Source organism: Gorilla gorilla, chromosome 16 (genome assembly GCF_029281585.2).
Source record: "Gorilla gorilla gorilla isolate KB3781 chromosome 16, NHGRI_mGorGor1-v2.1_pri, whole genome shotgun sequence".
In the NCBI taxonomy this organism is placed as follows: Eukaryota; Metazoa; Chordata; class Mammalia; order Primates; family Hominidae; genus Gorilla; species Gorilla gorilla.
This window is the reverse complement of record NC_073240.2, coordinates 57,478,649-57,497,669: the sequence shown is the minus strand read 5'-3', so window position 1 is coordinate 57,497,669 and position 19,021 is coordinate 57,478,649. Positions and strand designations below refer to the sequence as shown.

General features: G+C 36.0%; 1 protein-coding gene across 9 annotated transcripts in view; it reads left to right on the top strand.

Annotated features, from left to right (window-relative positions):
* ZNF280D (zinc finger protein 280D) overlaps window positions 1-19,021 on the top strand; it is a 102,280-nt gene that overhangs the window by 5,796 nt on the left and 77,463 nt on the right. The window contains exon 1 of one of the 9 annotated variants that reach the window (XM_055364022.2): window positions 2,827-3,193. The exons of 6 other annotated variants lie outside the window; for them this stretch is intronic. The gene's annotated coding sequence lies outside the window, so the exon portion shown is untranslated. Of the gene's footprint in view, window positions 1-2,826; window positions 3,194-19,021 lie in introns of those variants that run through there. 2 more of the 9 variants (XM_063699013.1, XM_055364017.2) reach the window with 2 other exon arrangements.

The window sequence follows — 19,021 nt, the reverse complement described above, 5'->3', positions numbered from 1 at the left end:
ATTTTAGCACACACTTGTAAGGGATGAAAGACTGTCACGTTTTCTTTGAGCAGAACAGCATGGTCCATATTCTTAATGTAAAAACATTGTGTGAAAACTGGATGAGAATGCCTTATTTCCTTTTTGTTTTTAGAAATACGTTGTTCTCTCATTGATTAAGTTTGAGGGAATTTATCTAAAGTAACTCATCCGAGGACTCAGTCTGAGATTTCCCTTATAAAGTCATTTTCACTACCATCATTAAGGGTCTAAAGTGCTGCTGTCTATCTTTGTGTTAATCTTCTGGTTCGTCTAATAGTTGTGAAATGCCTTCCTCTGTTAATTTTCTTCTCTTCCATTTTGGGCAGAAAATAAAGTCTGAGTTCTTAATTGTGTTCAGTGAAAACTAGAAACAGATGAAGGGGATCAGAATCTGCCACTTAAGCATGAGGATTATTTTGAGTTGAAGGCAGTTGAGAGTCAGTAGATGCTGGAAGAGTTCTGTGCCCTCCCCTTATTTGCCTAGTAGTACCAGGGCATTAATTTCTATCTTTTTTCTTTTTTTTCTTTTTGAGACGGTGTCTTGCTCTTGTTGTCCAGGCTGGAATGCAATGGCATGATCTCAGCTCACTGCAACCTCCACTTCCCGGGTTCAAGTGATTCTCCTGCCTCAGCCTCCCGAGTAGCTGGAACTACAGGCGTGCACCACCATGCCTGGCTAATTTTGTATTTTTAGTAGAGACGGGGTTTTGCCATGTTGGCCAGGCTGGTCTCGAACTCCTGACCTCAGGTGACCCACCCACCTCAGCCTCCCAAAGTGCTGGGATTACAGGCATGAGCCACCACGCCCAGCCAGTTTCCTTCTTATAACAGGGAGGGAAGAGCAACTCTTTTCCCTTGAGATTGAGAGTCAAGGCAGAGATGAGTTTATATAAACAAATTTTACTAAAATAACCGTTATTTTCCATTAGTTCTCCCATTTTTTCTAGTCACTTTCCCATGGTTTATTGTCCCTGAAATTCCAAGTTCCCTTTTTTGGGGGGGTTAAAATAGTATAAAAGCCTCTACGTCTAACCACTTGTTTGAGTTTCACTTCTTTTCTGTGAACTCCTGTGCATGTAAATATTAACAAAAATTGTATGCTTCTTCTCTTGTGAATCTGTCTTTTCATAGTTTAATTTACAGGCCATGAGATACTGAACCAAAGGTGATAGAGGAATTGTTTTCCCTCCCTGACATAGACTACAAAAATGTCTTCAGTTTTCCATATGTCTTTGAAAATTGATGCAATATTTTTGCAAAACTATAAGAAAACTGGAAAATAAATGAGAACAATTAAGGCTAATGCATTAGTCATGATTTATTTCACTGTTGTATTATTCTTTTGGGCAGTCCTATTATTTTTTTAGCATAGTTGGGATTAATTGATGAACAATGGTGAAATAATACCTAGAATGATGGAGTTAGCAAAATATTTCAAGATGTAGGAAAAATAAAGCCACTAACATCCCATAATGTATTTTAGATTGATGAAAGGATTCTGTTATAGACCCACATAATAATTATAAGATATAATGATTTTTAATCTATTTTAAAGTAGTAAGTAAATTTTCCCTTCTTTGTTTAAAGATCTCTAGGAAACAATGTGAATAATAAAATGTCAGTCTTTCTAAAAAGAACTGCTCAAGAAAGAAAGTAAAAAACTAAAATAGTTTCCTTTGGACTCTGATAGTATACTGGACTTTAATGGTTAATTTGGACAGTTAGAGTTCCACCCCTCTCCAATACACACATTAAACCTACCTGCCTCTTCTACTTCCACAACAGGTATTTTTTTTTTTAGCCTGTTGTACTTTAATACATCTCTAATGAATACAGGCAGTACCTAGAAAGTTGTTCCTTGAGGTTTCTGTTCTAAAGTTTTTTCGTTGTTACCAATTTTTTTTTTAAACCTTTCTTCCAAGCTTTACCTTCAGAGACCTTTCATAATAAAAAATTATTAATTGGAACCCTGGCACATCAGGCGTTGTATTTAGGCTTTTTGCTTAAATGGATTACACCAAAAAATATTTCATTTCAGTCATTTTCATTGCAAACATTCCTGTTTTTCTGGTTTTGTATAACAGGATGAAACCAAAGTAATTTTTGGGATGATGTGTGCTTTGCTTCTTTGTGTTTGTAAACACAATGCCTTACACATAATTAATGTTCGATAAATACTTAGTTTTTTTTTTTTTTTAATCACCTGAATATTCCCCAACAGTTTAAAATTATTGCTTTACTTTTTGGATTGGTATGTAACTTACAAATTTTTGACCAGCTAGTATAGTAATTTAGCTTTCTTTTTTTTAAAAGGAATTTGACTTGTGTTTATCTAGTACAGTAGTTCTCTAAATGTGGTCTTGGACTTGAGACTCTTCGAAGGATTCTGCTAGGTCCTCCCTTTACCACGTACTTTTCCTGTGAAGCTGTATTTTCTTCAACAGAAGCGTGTAGTGCAACAGGTTGAATGCAGAAGGTCGTAAGAGAATCCACCTGTCTTTATTAAGACATATTAATGAGGTATGCAAAAATGCAAAACAATACCACTCTTTAAATTTTTTGTTTTGAGAAATACGCTTTTTTTGTAAAAATATATTAATATGTGCTGCTTTCATTATTGTTATCTTTAAGTAAATGAATACATATTGAAAAAAATTTCTCAGGTTTGGGGTTTCTGGACTCCCAGGCAAAGATTCCATCCTTAAAGTTTAGTCAACCACACATCTTTTTTTGATCAGGTTTGGGATTTTTTTTTTTTTTTAACATTATTAACTGAATGCCTTTGAGTTGATATGCATTTTGACTAGGGCTACTAACCAAAGCAAAGATGATCAGTCTATGAACTAATTTGCCCCTTGCTTCTAGGCTTCACTCCTGTGCGTTCCTTATTTTGTGGGTTACCTTTGGCAAATCTAAGAAGCTAAGCCTGGAGGGGCTTGAGAGAGGCCTGGGGGTTTTAGGTATAATCCTAATCTCTGTTGTATCTCTTGCTTTGTTTTTTTACTTGCTCTGCTTTTCCTATTCAAGGTTTAAGATTATCTGACTCTCAACTATACAGGATTGCTGACTGCTGCTAGAAAGGCCTTCATAACCAAAATGCAACATGGAAATAGCTTTCTTACATTCCATGAGAAAAAAAAATAGATCTGACAGCGTTATTGAATAGAAAAAGGTAAATAAGAAAATTGGCACTACTTCGGTGACACTACATTGTAGTGTCTGTTCATTTGAGAAGTTATACACAACAGATGTCTTTCTATTCTTTGATTTCTTTTATTGTAGTGTTTTAGAGATTATAAAGTATGTTCACAGTTACCATATTCCATCATCAGAACAAATACTTCTTTGCAAAAGGTGGTGTTATCATCCTTTACAGATGAGGAAATCAAGTCTTAGAAAAAGTTCATTTTATTCATTGGAATAACACTGGGTGCCAGATACTGTGTATTCATTTTATAAGATACGATGCCTTGGTTTTCCCTCACTTCACCGTCAGCCTTTTTATCTCAGAATTACATGTTCTCTTCTATTTGGGCTATACAATGCAGGTGAGCCTTACAGGCTGGCAGTGACAAGAACTGTTAGAAGTGCTGGCTCCTTAGAGCATTTGACCTATTCTGCACCTCACTGCACCTGGAAGCTTTTAGCACTAGGATAACCTAACCGAGCTCTGCGTAGGTTGGAAAGTTATTAAACAATTTGGAATTGGTAAATGACAGAATGAAAGCATTATTTTAGTAAATTGTTAATTTGGGGGCTCTTTATTGAAGAGATGAAAGCAAAAATCTGGATGCTGAGAGACCAAGTACAGACAGTCCCCAGGTTAAGATGGTTCAACCTAAGTTTTTTTGACTTTATGATGGTGTGACAGCAATATACATTTAGTAGAAACTGTACTTCAAGTTTTGAATTTTGATCTTTTTCCGGGCTAGTGATATGTCGTATGATACCATATTGTGATACTAGGCAGCAACAGCAAGTTGCAGCTACCAGTCAGCCACATGATCATGAGGGTAAACAACTGATAACATACAGTATACTGTGTTGTCAGATGATTTTGCCCAACCGCAGGCTAATGTAAGGGTTCTGAGCACATTTAAGGTAAGTTAGACTAAGCTGTGATGTTTGGTAGGTTAGGTGTATTGAATGCATTTTCAACTTACGATATTTTCAGCTTATGATGGGTTTAATCATTACCCCATCATAAGCTGAAGAGCAACTATATAAAGTGAATCTTATAAAGTAAATCTGTTTCACTTTAGGTGTGAGGTTCTATGGGCGTGGTCAAGTATTGAGTGAATGGAGAGGCAAGGATGGTGTGGGAAATATTTTGAAGGAAGTCTATAGGATTGGGGAATTGACTAGATATAATTAAAAGAGGGAGACATTGAAAAAAACCTCCAGGGATTCAAGATCAGAAGGATGGCAGTTTAGTAGAAAAAGGGAAATGCAAAAGTAAAACTAACTTTTATAATTTAAGGTAAGATTCATATAATTTCACCATTTAAAAATATATGGTTCACTGGCATTTAGTACATTCATAGTGTTGTACAACTGTCAACACTAATTCCATAATATTTTCAGCTCCTCAAAAGGAAACCTGTTACCCATTATTCTGAATATTAGATATAAATAGAATCAAACAGTGTGTGACTGACTTCTTTCACTTTCAAAGTTTCATGTTGTAGCATGTATCAGTACTTCATTTTAAAAAATTGCTAAATAATGCTACATTGTATTGACACACCACATTTTATTTATTAGTTGAACATTTGGCTTGTTTCTGCTTTTTTGGCTATTATGAATAATGCTGTAGACATAATTTTTCAGGGGAAGATATGTTCAGTTTTGGAAATACAGTCATACCTTGTTTTATTCTACTTCACTTGTTGTGGTTTGCAGATATTGCATTTTTACAAGTTGAAGGTTTGTGGCAACTCTATGTTGAGCAAGTCTATCTCAGCCATTTTTCCAACAGCGTGAGCACTTCTTGTCTCTGTCACATTTTTGTAATTTTTGCAATATTTCAGACTTTAAATTATTATATTTGTTATGGTGATTTCTGATCACTGATCTTTAATGTTACTATTGTAATTGTTTTGGGGCACTGCAAACTGCACTCATGTAAAATGGTAAACTTATATAATAATGTGTGTGTTTTGACTGCTCAACCAGCCATCTCTTCCCTAGTTTCCTCTCCATGGGCTTCCTTATTCCCTGAGACATAGCAATATTGAAATTAGGCCAATTAATAACTTTATAATGGCCTGTAAGTGTTCAAGTATAAGGAAGATTTGCACATCTCTCACTTTAAATAAAAAGAACTAGAAATTATTAAGCTTAGTGAGGAAGGCATGTTGAAAGCAGAGGTAGGCCAAATACTAGGCCTCTTGTCGCAAACAGTCAAGTTGTGATTGCGAAGGAAACATTCTTGAAGAAAGTTGAAAGTGCTACTCCACTGAACACATGAATGATAAGAAAGTGGAACAGCATTATCGCTAAGATGGAGGAAGTTGTAATGGTCTGGCTAGAAGATCAAACCCGCCACAACATTCCCTTAAGCCAAAGGCTCGAGGTCAAGACCCTACTCTCTTCAGATCTATGAAGGCTGTGAGAGTGAAGATGGTGCAGAAGAAAAGCTTGAAGCTGACAGAGATGAGTTCATGAGGTTTAAGGAGAGACAGTGTCTCCATAACATAAAAGTATAAGATGAAGCAGCAGGTACTGATGCAGAAGTTTCAGCAAGTTATCCAGGAGATCTACCTAAGATAATTTATGAAGGCGGCTACACTAAACAATAGATTTTCTATATAGATTAAATAGACTTCTATTTATTGGAAGAAGATACCATCTAGGACTTTCATAGCTAGAAAGGAGAAGTCATGCCTGGCTTTCAAATTTTGAAGGACAGGCCGACTCTCTGGTTAAGGGCTAATGAAGCTGGTGACTTTTAAGTTGAAGCCAGTACTCATTTACCATTGTGAAAATCCTAGGGCCCTTAAGAATTGTGCTAAATCTGCCAGATGTGGTGGCTCATGCCTGTAATCGCAACACTTTGGGAGGTGGAGGTGGGTGGATCACTTGATGTCAGGAGCTAGAAGTTCGAGACCAGCCTGGCTAACATGGTGAAACCCCTGTCTCTACTAAAAATATAAAAATTAGCCAGGCGTGGTGGCGCATGCCTGTAATCCCAGTTATTCGGGAGGCTGAGGCACAAGAATCACTTGAACCTGGGTGGCAGAAGTTGCAGTGAGTTTAGATGGTGCCACTGCACTCAAGGCTGGGCAATGGAGCGAGACTCTGTCCCCCCCCCCCAAAAAATGCTAAATCTACTCTGCCTATGCTTTAAAAATGGAACCACAAATCCTGGATGACAGCACATCTGGTTTACTGAACCAGATGTGAATGTGGTTTACAACGTGAATTACAGAAAATTTAAGCCTATTGTTGAAACCTACTGCTCAGAAAAAAATTTTCCTTTCAAAATATTACTGCTCATTGATAGTGCATCTAGTCACCCAAGAGCTCTAATGGAAGTGTACAAGAAGATTAGTGTTGTTTTCATGTTTGCTAACATAACATCCATTCTGCTGCCCATGGGTCAAGGAGTCATTTCAACTTTCAGTTGAAGTCTTAATATTTAAGAAATAACATTTTGTAAGGGTATAACTGCTGTAGATTATGTTTTCTCTGATGGATCTGGGTAAAGTGAATTGAAAACCTTCTGGAAAGGAGTCACCATTCTAGATCCAATTAAGATCATTTGTGATTGATGGAGGAGGTCAAAATATCAACCTTAACAGAAGTTTGGAAGAAGTTTTTTCCAGCCCTCATGGATGACTTTGAGAGTTTCAAGGTTTCATTGGAGGAAGTAACTGCAGATGTGATGGGGAGTAGCAGGAGAGCCGGATTTAGAAGTGGAGCCTGAAGATGTGACTAAGTGCTGTAATCTCATTATAAAACTTGAATGAATGAGGAGTTGTTTCTTATGGATGAGTAAAGTAGTTTTTTTGAGATGGAACCTATTCCTGGTGAAGATGCTGTAAACATTGTTGAAATGACAGCAAAGGATTTAGAGTATTACGCCAGCTTAGTTGATAAAGCACCAGCAAGGATTGAGAGGATTGACTCCAACTTGGAAAGAAGTTCTACTGTGGATCAAATGCTATCAAACAGCATCGTATGCTACCGAGAAACCTTTTGTAAAAGGAAAAGTCAATGGATGTGCCAAGCTTCATTGTCTTATTTTAAGAAATTGCCACAGCCACCCCAACCTTCAGCCAGCCACTACCCTGATTAGTCAGCAGCCATTAACATGGAGGCAGGACCTTCCTCCAGCAAAAAGATTATGACTCACTGAAGGCTCAAATGAGCTTTATCTTTTTTTTTTTTTTAGCAATAAAGTAGTTTTTATTAAGGTATATATGTTGTTTTTTAGAGACAATGCTATTGTACATTTAGACTACACTATAGTTGTAAACCTAACTTTTATATTCACTGAGAAACCAAACAATGCATGTGACTTGCTTTATTGCAATATTCACTTTATTGTGGTGGTCTGGAACAGAGCCCTCAATATCTCCAAGGTGTGCATGTACTGAATTTGAGGTGCGTTTAAATATCTAGATAGCAGTTTTCAGTAGTAAAAGAGGAAGGACTGGGACTTAGATGAGATGTCAGGGTGTCTTTCTCTGTCTGTGTTCTTATAAATAAATAAATACCTGAGTTTGGGCATTTTATAAAGAAAAAAGGTTTATTTGGCTCATGCTTCTGCAAGTAGCGTGGTACCAGCATCTGCTTGGCTTCTGGTGAGGGCCTCAGGCTGCATCCACTCATGGCAGAAAACAAAAGGGAGTCTGTGTGGGTAGTGATTTATAAGGTGAAAGAGAGGAAGCGAAAGAGGAGGGAGGTGCCAGGCTTTTTTTTTGTTTTTTTTTTTGTTTTTTAAACAACCATTTCCTGTGGGAACTAATAGACTGAAAACTCACTCATTACCGTGAGGACAGCACCAAGCCATTCGTGAGGGATTTGTCTCTTCCACCCAAACACCTCTCATTACCCTACCTGCAACATTGGGGATCAAATTTCAACCTGAGCTTTGAGAGACAAACATTCAGACTGTAGCAGAGGTGAATATTTTCTGATCTTATAGGCTGCTGTTGAGAATTGATAGCTGAGACTATGGGATTTATTAGATCTGCTGTTAGGGAACAGTTTATGTGGGACTGAGGTCTAAACTTTGTGGAAAACCTGTTTTTACATTATTTAAGGAGGAAGTGATCTGGAGAATCTCTAAAGAGTTAAAAAGGAGTAGGTGAGTACACAGGACTATTGGTGTATAGAAAATTACTGAGCATGATATTTCAAGAAATGGTGTTAAAATAGCTGCAAGATAAGCAAGGAAAATGCAAATGAAGAAAAGGTAATTTGATTTGGCTATTGGGAGGGTTTTCGGGATCTTGAGGTGGATACTTGCTTTTAGCAAAGCACTGTGGAGTAGATAATGCTGTAGCTGCCCTGCTGTGCTCAGCTCAGTTTTGACTGACAAAGTGGGTAGCAGTAACTAGAGCAAGTGGTTTGCAACCTAGATCAGATTTGCAGGAGATTTTAGTTGGATGAAGAGGAAGTGATGAAGAGGAAGATATTCCCTGTACCCTGTGTGAAAATTTTTCTTTCATATTAAAGCTTTTAATAACTGTACTGATTTAGATTCATTGTAGATTTAAGCAGTCTGTTGAAGCATAGCCTTTCTATGTATTAATATTATATTAAAAGAATTTTGCATTTACAAAAACATTAAAATTCTAAAAAGTTGATTTATCATGATGCTATAATATTTGAGATGTTTGATCTGAATCTGTGTCTGTGAAGCAGTTGATTTCATTGGGAGTTTTGATTTAAGCCCTCAAACATCTTTATTAAAATGAAATTAATTTAAGATTATTGGCTGTTACTTTTTTTTAAAGAATATACTTGTTTTGAATTAACTCAAGACTTTTGTTCTCAGTGTTGAGCTTCAGCCTAACTGCTTCATTCATTATATTGTACTTGAAGGGTCTTGGAAAATATTTGGATATAGCAGGTTGATTATCAAATATTTTATTGCTAATTCAAAAATGAAGTTTCGTAATTCAACATTTCTAATTAGAATTTTTTTTTTTTTTACTGAAATAATGAAAAATCTTCCGTATCTTTCAGTCTAGGCAGAAATTTACATACCTCCACTAGACGGAAATATTTTAGGGTTGGAAGGGTTCTTGAAGGGATCTTGAAAGTGAACATTTTCAATCACATAATGTTTAAATTTTTCATATTTTTCTTTGGTGATCTTTCTCACCTAGAGTTCATCTTAGTTTTTGATATTTTAACTGCTAATTGTTTTGTTCTTATATTGAGATGAAGTCTGCCTCCCTGTAATTTGGTATTCCAAATATTCCAGTATTCCTGGTGGAGGCAAATAGAGTTGTGTCTGAAATATTCAGCCTTAGAAGTGCCTGGGTTTGAATCCTTGCTCCTCTACTAAGTTTTGTTACTTTGGGCGAGGTACTTACCCTGTATAACTAAATTTCCACAGCTGTAAACAGGGGATGATGATAGTGTCTACCTCATAGGAGTTTTTGAGGATTAGGTGAAATAATATATGCATTTAATGTTAGCTAATGTTAATGTATACTAATTACAATTATTTTATAATTATATATTTATCATATTGTATAATTTATAATGACGATAACATAGTAGAATGTAAGGAATGAAGTAATGTTAAAGCTCAATACTAGCAATTAATTCTCTAGTTTGCTCAAAACAAGTAAATATTACTGTTGTTGTTATTATTACTTGAGCCACACAAAGATCAAGTCACCTTCTTTCCTTCTTTCTCATGACAAACTTTAAAATCTCCGTAAATAGCTTTTACTTCTCCCACCCTATAGTCTCATGTTTTTTAGGTTAAATAACTTTAGTCCTTTCAACTTGACCTAGACAAAGCTCTAGTTCTGAATTCCTTGTAGTGGACATCTGTTATTTTTGCCACCCAGCATCTATTTACCCTTATTTGGTTTTCCTTTGGAAAACCATTCTTCCTCCAATCTTTATTCTTGTGCTTTTTGATTAAGACTCTCCCTCTGGTACCAGGGAGAGCATGTGATGTAAGCCCAAACCTATCACAATGCCTTAGCATTCCCTTAGTGCTTGGGTTAGGGAAGGGCATGTAATTTTAGCCAAGCCAACCAACTCCAATCATAGCTGGGCCTCTTGTCATTGTCCTGGATTTCAATATTGAAGATGGTTAGACTGGAGCTGTTACAGTCATCCTCAATGGAGATCCTTTATGAGGATAGAATCAATACAGAGGAAGTGAAGCCCAGGAATGGAGAAAGAAACCAGATTCACATGATATTGTTTGAATTATGCCTGTAGTTATTTCTACAAATGAGCCAATAAATATCCTTTTGCATAAGCCAGTTTGAGTTGGGTTTTTGTTACTTATAGTTGAAAGAATCATGGCCAATATGTAGTATTTCAAGTGGGGGTGTTGATTAGTATAGAATAGGGTAAAATAGTCTTCTCTCTGATTTAATACTCAAATTCTGTTATTTTGACACTGTGTCACAAATCTGACATCAGTCCCCACTTAAAATCCCTCAGTGGTTTTTCATTGTTTTTAGGATAAGGACAGAATTTCTTAACACAGTCCATAGTTGCTTCATTGTTTAACTCTTGTCTATCTCTATTGTCTTATCTCTTTCCATGTAACTCCTTGCTTTTTTTTTTTTCAGTCACAATAGTTTCTTTGCAGCTTTTCATATTTGCTGGCTTATCTTCTGCCATAGGTCTTTTGCACATTCAGTTCCTTCTTCATGGAATCCTCCCTTCCTTCTCCTGTTTGCCTAGTTAACTCTAACCCTTTCTTCAAATAACAACTTAATTATCACTTTTCTTTTTTTAGCAAAGCCAATTTTGATTATGCTGACTATAATTCCAGGTTCATAACCTTCATAGCACTTACCATTGTCATTTTACATCTCTTTGTATGGGTGTTTGTCCCTATCTCTAGACCACAAGTTTCATGAGTGCAGTAAGTATGTATTAATTTTTGTTCATTATTGTATTCCTACCCGACACACAGTACATGTTCAATCAGTACAGCTGTCCCTTAGTATTCCTGAGGGATTGGTTCCAAGACCCCAGTGGATAGCAGAATTTGAGGATGCTCAAGTCTCTTATATAACATGGTGTAGTACTTGGATATAACCTATACACATGCTCTCATATACTTTAAATCATTTCTAGATTACTTATGATACCTAATACAAAGTAAATGCTATGTAAATAGTTGTTATATATTTTTTAAAGGTGCATTTTTTATCGTTCTTTTGTTACTGTTTATTGGTTTTGTTTCTGAATATTTCAGTCTATGATTGGTTGAATCTGTGGTTGTGGAACCACGGATAGGGAGGGCCAAATGTGCACTTCTGGAATAAATGACCTTCTGTCATGTAGATCTTCTGGTACATCTTCAGCAGTACATCTTCAATTTATATTTTTGTTAATTTTTTTTTTTGGGCAAATACAAAACTGTTACTACCATTCATTCTCTTATTGAGATCTTTTAAAGCTTCATTCCATTTATTTATTTAATTAACATATTCCTTCATTTGTTTTTAGATCCAGGGACAGACAGGGTAAAGCCTCATTCTGCTGGTTTACATGTGTTATACTCTCTACTCATGCATAAATTGAATCCGCATACAGTATAGCTTTTATTCAAATCATTGCTATAAATATTGCCCTTAGTTAAGTCATTCAAGGCACTGGAATACCCTTCTTATCCCTTAACCACAACTCTATCTTCAATCACTATCATCTGTTGCATCACACACACCAAACTCTGGTGAGTGGGATTGGGAATAGCGCAGGAGAGGGAATAGGATTCTTACTTTGTACTTTATATACACTGTATGTTTGAACCATTTTCAGTAAACATATTTTATTTTTTTAAAAAAGTGCTAAGGAAAACATTTTTACTTTAAGGATTAATGCATATGTTTCTTCCATGATAGGGTATTTGCTAACCCCTGGCTAATGTGATTGCTTTTATTCAAACTCCTAACCTAGAAACTCTTAACTTTTTGGTTCATAGGCTGTTATGAGAATTTGATGCACTGTCTTATCTCTCCAGAAATTGAGTATTCACAAAATTTTGCTAACTTTTTTATTTCTATGGTGCCCCCAACACCTTATCAAGAACCTCTGCTGTACCACTTTTAGTTTTTTATAATTATAGCAACCATATCCTCTTTTATAAGATATTTATGTATTCATCATAATCCCTCTAATAGGTAACTTTTTGAGATAGGGTCCTTTTCATATCCTATGAAAAAAGTGTTGAGATTTGCATCTTGCATTAGAAAGAAAATAAGTATATTATTTTTCAAATTCTTAATCGTTAATATTATCAAGTATTTTATTGTCCTTTCAAAGTCTTGACTGAGCTCACTAACTTGGAGAATTGTTTTGGCTTCAAGGAATCCATCTGGATTTATCTTAATTGCAGAGAATTAACTTGCTAATTCTTTGATAAGTTACCTTCAGAGAATGAAGTTTTTTGCGTAAGTTAGGAGATGGGCAGGGAAAGCTGGCCTCATTGCTCTATCTTTTTATTCTTGGAAAGAGCAGCCTCTTCCAGGACCTGGATTTTCCCTATTCTAGTCCTGATCGCCTTTGAAGGCCACTTCTTTCAAGACTGAATTCCAACCTTTTCCCTTCTCTTTGCCTGTTCACTGTTAAGATTCTCAAATATATAGTCTTTTAAAAATGACATTTGATATTTTTGGTTTATTTTAAAAATAAAAACTATGGTGTATCCATATATTTCCTTTTTAAAGATCTTTTCTTCCTTAGAGTGCTTATTATCGGGAGACAATATTCTTCATAAAAATTAGAATCTTTCAGAAATTGGATGAGATTTATCTTCTGCAGTCTCTTAAGATTCTATAATCATCCCGCATTTTGTCTACAGTGTTTTAGCTGCTGATCAGGTGTTTTTAGTAATAAAGTTTGTGTGGTGGGAATGTGCCCTTTTCAAGAATAAGACTGGTTTTTAACAGTAACAACTGGACTGATTCTGAAAAAGATACTTAGTTTTCTAACACTAAAACATTTGTAAGAAATACTTGAGGCACAAAAGGAAGTATTGATTTGAAATTTCATCTGCTTAAAGGTTGTAAATAAAAAATATAGTAAGCTAATTTCTTTACAAAATTTCATAGCTAAATACCTAAATTTTATTAAATCATTTTAATCATAGGTCTCTCCTTTAATTATATTATTGTTTATCGCTTATGATTTACATTTTCTATCACACAGATTTGTCTTATAGTGCCAAAGTAGGTATCATCATTCACTGCTTTTCTAATCCTGTTACAGTAATTTCCAATTTTCCATAATGGAATCAACAGGCAATGGATAGTAAGGGGATGTACAACAGGAGTTTTAAAAATTGCTCTTTTTACTCAAAATATTTCTTAGGATTGTAAGGTGGTGAACATTAAATAAAAATTAATTTTTGAATACTTTATTGAGATAGTTGGAAGTGCTTGAGGGATCACAAAATCAGGGTTTGAAATATTAGATTGTTATTCATAGTTAAGAATTCACTTTGTATCCTTTAAGCTCTATTCATTTGAGATTGGAATTCTAAAATGATAGTCTTCCATTTCAGTATGCCATTAGTGACATAAAGACTAAAGAATTGCTTATAAAATGAAATAGAATATAAACAAAGCTGATTTAAGTAGAATGACTTAAATGCCTGATTTCTTAGAAAATTTCTGAGAGTAAAAAAATGAAAGATCAAACTTTACTGAACCAATAAGCCAGTGTCATCTAAATGATTCCACTGAAAAACTCGTTTTAAGTATATAAGTAAATTGTTAGTTTTTTTTATAGATAGAACATTATCTTGAACTAACTTTATGAGTTAGTTGAACTTCATTTTTATGTGCAGTACTTATTTTGAGTATAAATTTTCACTATTTGAAATAGTTTTCTTTTTTGTATCTATCAAGTTGATCATATCTTGTTTTGGTGTTGCCAACTTCTTGGTTAGTAATGCAATCCCCAATTAAAACGTTTTTATGGTGGGGAGACAAAAAGAAAGATTAACTTTATAATGTGATTTTTTGGATTATTTCATTGATTATATATCTTGAATTTATGGGACTGGGGGAGATGTAGAAGTTAACCATTTGACCAGGCATGGTGGCTCACACCTGTAATGCCAGCACTTTGGGAGGCCAAGGCGGGCAGATCACTTGAGTTCAGGAGTTCAAGACCAGCCTGGCCAACATGGTGAAACCCCATCTCTACCAAAAATACAAAATTAGTCGGGCATGATGGTGCGCACCTATAATCCCAGCTACTCGGGAGGCTGAGGCAGGAGAATCACTTGAATCTGGAAGGTGGAGGTTGCAGTGAGCTGAGATGGTGCCACTGCTCTCCAGCCTGAGCGACAGAGCAAGACTCCACCTCAGAAAAAAAAAAAAAAAGCCATTCACCATGTTCCTCATAATCACTTTTGTGTTTTAATTACCAGCTATTTATTTATTTATTTTTTAGAAAATAAAATACTAAGATACATGTAGAATGAGTGTTTTTTCTTTTCTTTCTTTCTTTTTTTTTTTTTTTTTGGTATGAGGGTCTCACACTGTCACCCAGGCTGGAGTGCAGTGGCCCAATCTCGGCTCACTGCAGCCTCAACCTCTTATAGCTGGGACCAGGGGCATGTGCCACCACTCCCGGTAATTTTCTTGTATTTTTTGTGGAGATGGGGTTTTGCCATATTGCCCAGGCTGGTCTTGAACCCCTGAGCTCAAGCCATCCTCCAACCTTGGCCTCCCAAAGTGCTGGAATTACAGGCATGAGCCACCATGCCGAGCCTGAACGTTTTTTTCTTAATAGAAATGGTATAAAGATACCTTATCTAAATGTTAGTTTTTATATGTTGGTACTTTTGAATTGAATACTTATTCTATTAGATTAGTAGTATATAATTTAACAGTGTGTTATGTTTATATGAGGGTTAAAATTTTTTTTGGTGTATATTTTAATTAGTTTAGAAATGCTTTTTTAAAAAGATGAAAATGTGGTAGGATAGATTTGACAGCCACAGTCTGGAAGATATATTTATAAAGCTAAAGTTTCATCATCAGAAATTTCACTGTAATGAAGGTCATGTACCACATAATGATGTTTAGGTCAAGGACAGACTGCATTATATAATATGGTGGTCCTGTAAGATTATAATGGACTGAAGAATTCCTATTACCTAGTGATTTGTGTTATAATTGCCTGCAGTATTCAGTACAGTAACATGCTATACAGGTTTATAGCCTAGGAGCAATAGGCTATACCATATAGTTTGGATGTGTAGTAGGCAATACCATCTAGGTTTGTGTAGGTACTGTAGACTCTACGATGTTCTCACAACTACAAAATCATCTAATGATACATTTGTCAGAACTTATCCCTGTCGTTAAGTGATGCATGACCATAAAACAAAATGATTTCTAAATGCTTAGCTGATAGCACGTAAATTCCAGTATAATAGAATTGGGATCAGTTCTTTTTTTTGTTTTTTTGAGACTGAATCTTGCTGTGTCGCCCAGACTGGAGTGCAGTGGCACGATCTCAGCTCACTACTGCAACCTCTGCCTCCTGGTTAAAGCCATTCTTCTTCAGCCTCCCGAGTAGCTTGGATTACAGGCATGCTCCACCATGCCCGGCTAATTTTTTTATTTTTAGTAGAGTCCCGGTTTCACCATGTTGGCCAGGCTGTTCTTGAACTCCTGACCTCAAGTGATCCACCTGCCTCAGCCTCCCAAAGTTCTGGAATTATAGGTGTGAGCCACCATGCCTGGCCTAGAGTTCTTTAAAATGGGATTTGTCTCAGAGTTAAAAATAGTTATACATCGTTGAGTGGTTTCCATGTGCCAGGCACTGAGATGTGTTTTACATATATTATCTCATTTAATCTTCACTATAATCCAATGACATAAGTCTATTTTTATTTTATATGTATATGTAAATGGTAAATGTATATATAAAAAGCAGTAAAGCAAGGCACTAGGTTAACTAACTTGTCCAACATCATATTGGTAATAAGTGATTGAGTCAGAATTTGAATTTGGCATTCATTCTTCATCATGTTTTACTCTTCATGGTTACTAAATGTTTAAAGTATACAATAGATTTTGAGCTGAATTAAGCCAGAATCTTTCAGTTGAACTATAAGCCTGAGAGCTAGAATTGAAGATGACTTGGCAGAAAGTTGTGGCCATGCTGGTACTATGACTTGGTTCTCCTGGTTTCTAGTGCGATATTCTTTTTTTAAATGTGCAGATACTACAGTTGTAGTTTGTGAAATTGCTTAATTTTTTTCTTATCAGAAAGTAAAGAGGACTATATCTAGTATATAGCACACCTGTGTCCATAGTATGTGCTCTGTACTTGATCACATGCACTATTAATATTATTTAACACAGCAGCATTACATCGGGTGATATCTATCAATGGATGAAAGTGAAAATTTCAGATAGTTAAAACACTTAGACCCACATTTCCATTGATTTCTAATTTTTTTATAGAAAAAATAAGATACAGTTTAATTTTAGATAAAAACTGAAACCAAAAATTTATAAAATAGGAATTATAATTATTTATGTGGGCAGTATCCATAAATGAATGGAATTTATTTTAAGTCAGTTACTTGGAATTCATTTTTCCCCCATGCAAACAGTATATTAAATATGGGCATGTAATCTGTACCTGAGTTAGTAGTTGAAGTTGAGAGTCCTCTTTTTTTTTTCCTGGCTATTTTATTTTATTTTTTTGAGAGACAGAGTCTTGCTCTCTTGCCCAGGCTGGAGTACAGTGGTGCAGTCTCAGCTCACTGCAACCTCCCTCTGCCTCTTGGGTTCAAGCGATTCTCCTGCCTCAGCTTCCCAAGTAGCTGGGACTACAGGCATGTGCCACCATGCCCAGCTAATTTTTGTATTTTTTAGTAGAGACACGGTTTGACTCTGTGTTGGCCAGGCTGGTCTCGAACTCCTGACCTCAGGTGATCCACCTGCCTCAGCCTCCCAAAGTGTTGGGATTACAGGCGTGAGCCGCCACGCCCGTCCTTTTCGGGCTGTCTTAAAGAGCCAACTCTGAGCTGAGGCCTTTGATGTCTCCATTGAACATCTTTGTTGGATATATTCTCTGGCAGCAGATTTAGTATTTATTTATTTATTTATTTTATTATACTTTAAGTTCTAGGGTACATGTGCACAACGTGCAGGTTTGTTACTTATGTATACATGTGCCATGTTGGTGTGCTGCACCCATTAACTCGTCATTTACATTAGGTATATCTCCTAATTCTATCCCTCCCCCCTACCCCCACCCAACGACAGGCCCCGGTGTGTGATGTTCCCCTTCCTGTGTCCAAGTGTTCTCATTGTTCAATTCCCATCTATGAGTGAGAACATGCGGTGTTTGTTTTTTTGTCCTTGTGATAGTTTGCTGAGAATGATGGATTCCAGCTTCATCCACGTGCCTACAAAGGACATGAACTCATCCTTTTTTATGGCTGCATAGTATTCCATGGTGTATATGTGCCACATTTTCTTAATCCAATCTATCGTTGATGGACATTTGGGTTGGTTCCAAGTCTTTGCTATTGTGAATAGTGCCGCAATAAACATACGTGTGCATGTGTCTTTATAGCAGCATGATTTATAATCCTTTGAATATATACCCAGTAGTGGAAGGGCTGGGTCAAATGGTATTTCTAGTACTAGATCCTTGAGGAATCACCACACTGTCTTCCACAATGGTTGAACTAGTTTACAGTCCCACCAACAGTGTAAAAGTGTTCCTATTTCTCCACATCCTCTCCAGCATCTGTTGTTTCCTGACTTTTTAATGATCGCCATTCTAACTGGTATGAGATGGTATCTCATTGTGGTTTTGACTTGCATTTCTCTGATAGCCAGTGATGATGAGCATTTTTTCATGTGTCTGTTGGCTGCATAAATGTCTTCTTTTGAGAAGTGTCTGTTCATATCCTTTGCCTACTTTTTGATGGGGTTCTTTGTTTTTTTCTTGTAAATTTGTTTGAGTTCTTTGTAGATTCTGGATATTAGCCCTTTGTCAGATGAGTAGATTGCAAAACTTTTCTCCCATTCTGTAGGTTGCCTTTTCACTCTGATGGTAGTTTCTTTTGCTGTGCAGAAGCTCTTTAGTTTAATTAGATCCCATTTGTCAATTTGGGCTTTTGTTGTCATTGCTTTTGGTGTTTTAGACATGAAGTCCTTGCCCATGCCTATGTCCTGAATGGTATTGCCTAGGTTTTCTTCTAGGGTTTTTATGGTTTTAGTTCTAACATTTAAGTGTTTAATCCATCTTGAATTAATGTTTGCATAAGGTGTAAGGAAGGGATCTAGTTTCAGCTGTCTACCTATGGCTAGCCAGTTTTCCCAGCACCATTTATTAAATAGGGACTCCTTTCCCCATTTCTTGTTTTTGTCAGGTTTGTCAAAGATCAGATGGTTATAGATATGTGGTATTATTTCTGAGGGCTCTGTTCTGTTCCATTGATCTATATCTCTGTTTTGGTACCAGTACCATGCTGTTTTGGTTACTGTAGCCTTGTAGTATAGTTTGAAGTCAGGTATCTTTCATAGAATTCTGTGCTTTACCAACAAAATTCTGAAGCCAGTAGATACTTATATGATCACTTAAAAACATTATGTATGAGTCCATAGGATATGTAATTGTGAATCTTAAAAATATTCCGTGTTCCTGGTATTGATAAGTCCTTAATGTGAAGCAAGGATTATCATGTATTTATCTGAAATAAGCATCATACTGTTGCTAGTGGGACAAGCTACAGCTATTCAAAAATTGAGTTAAAGAGATTTTTAATAGTACAACTTTAGAACTAGGGGATATTTAG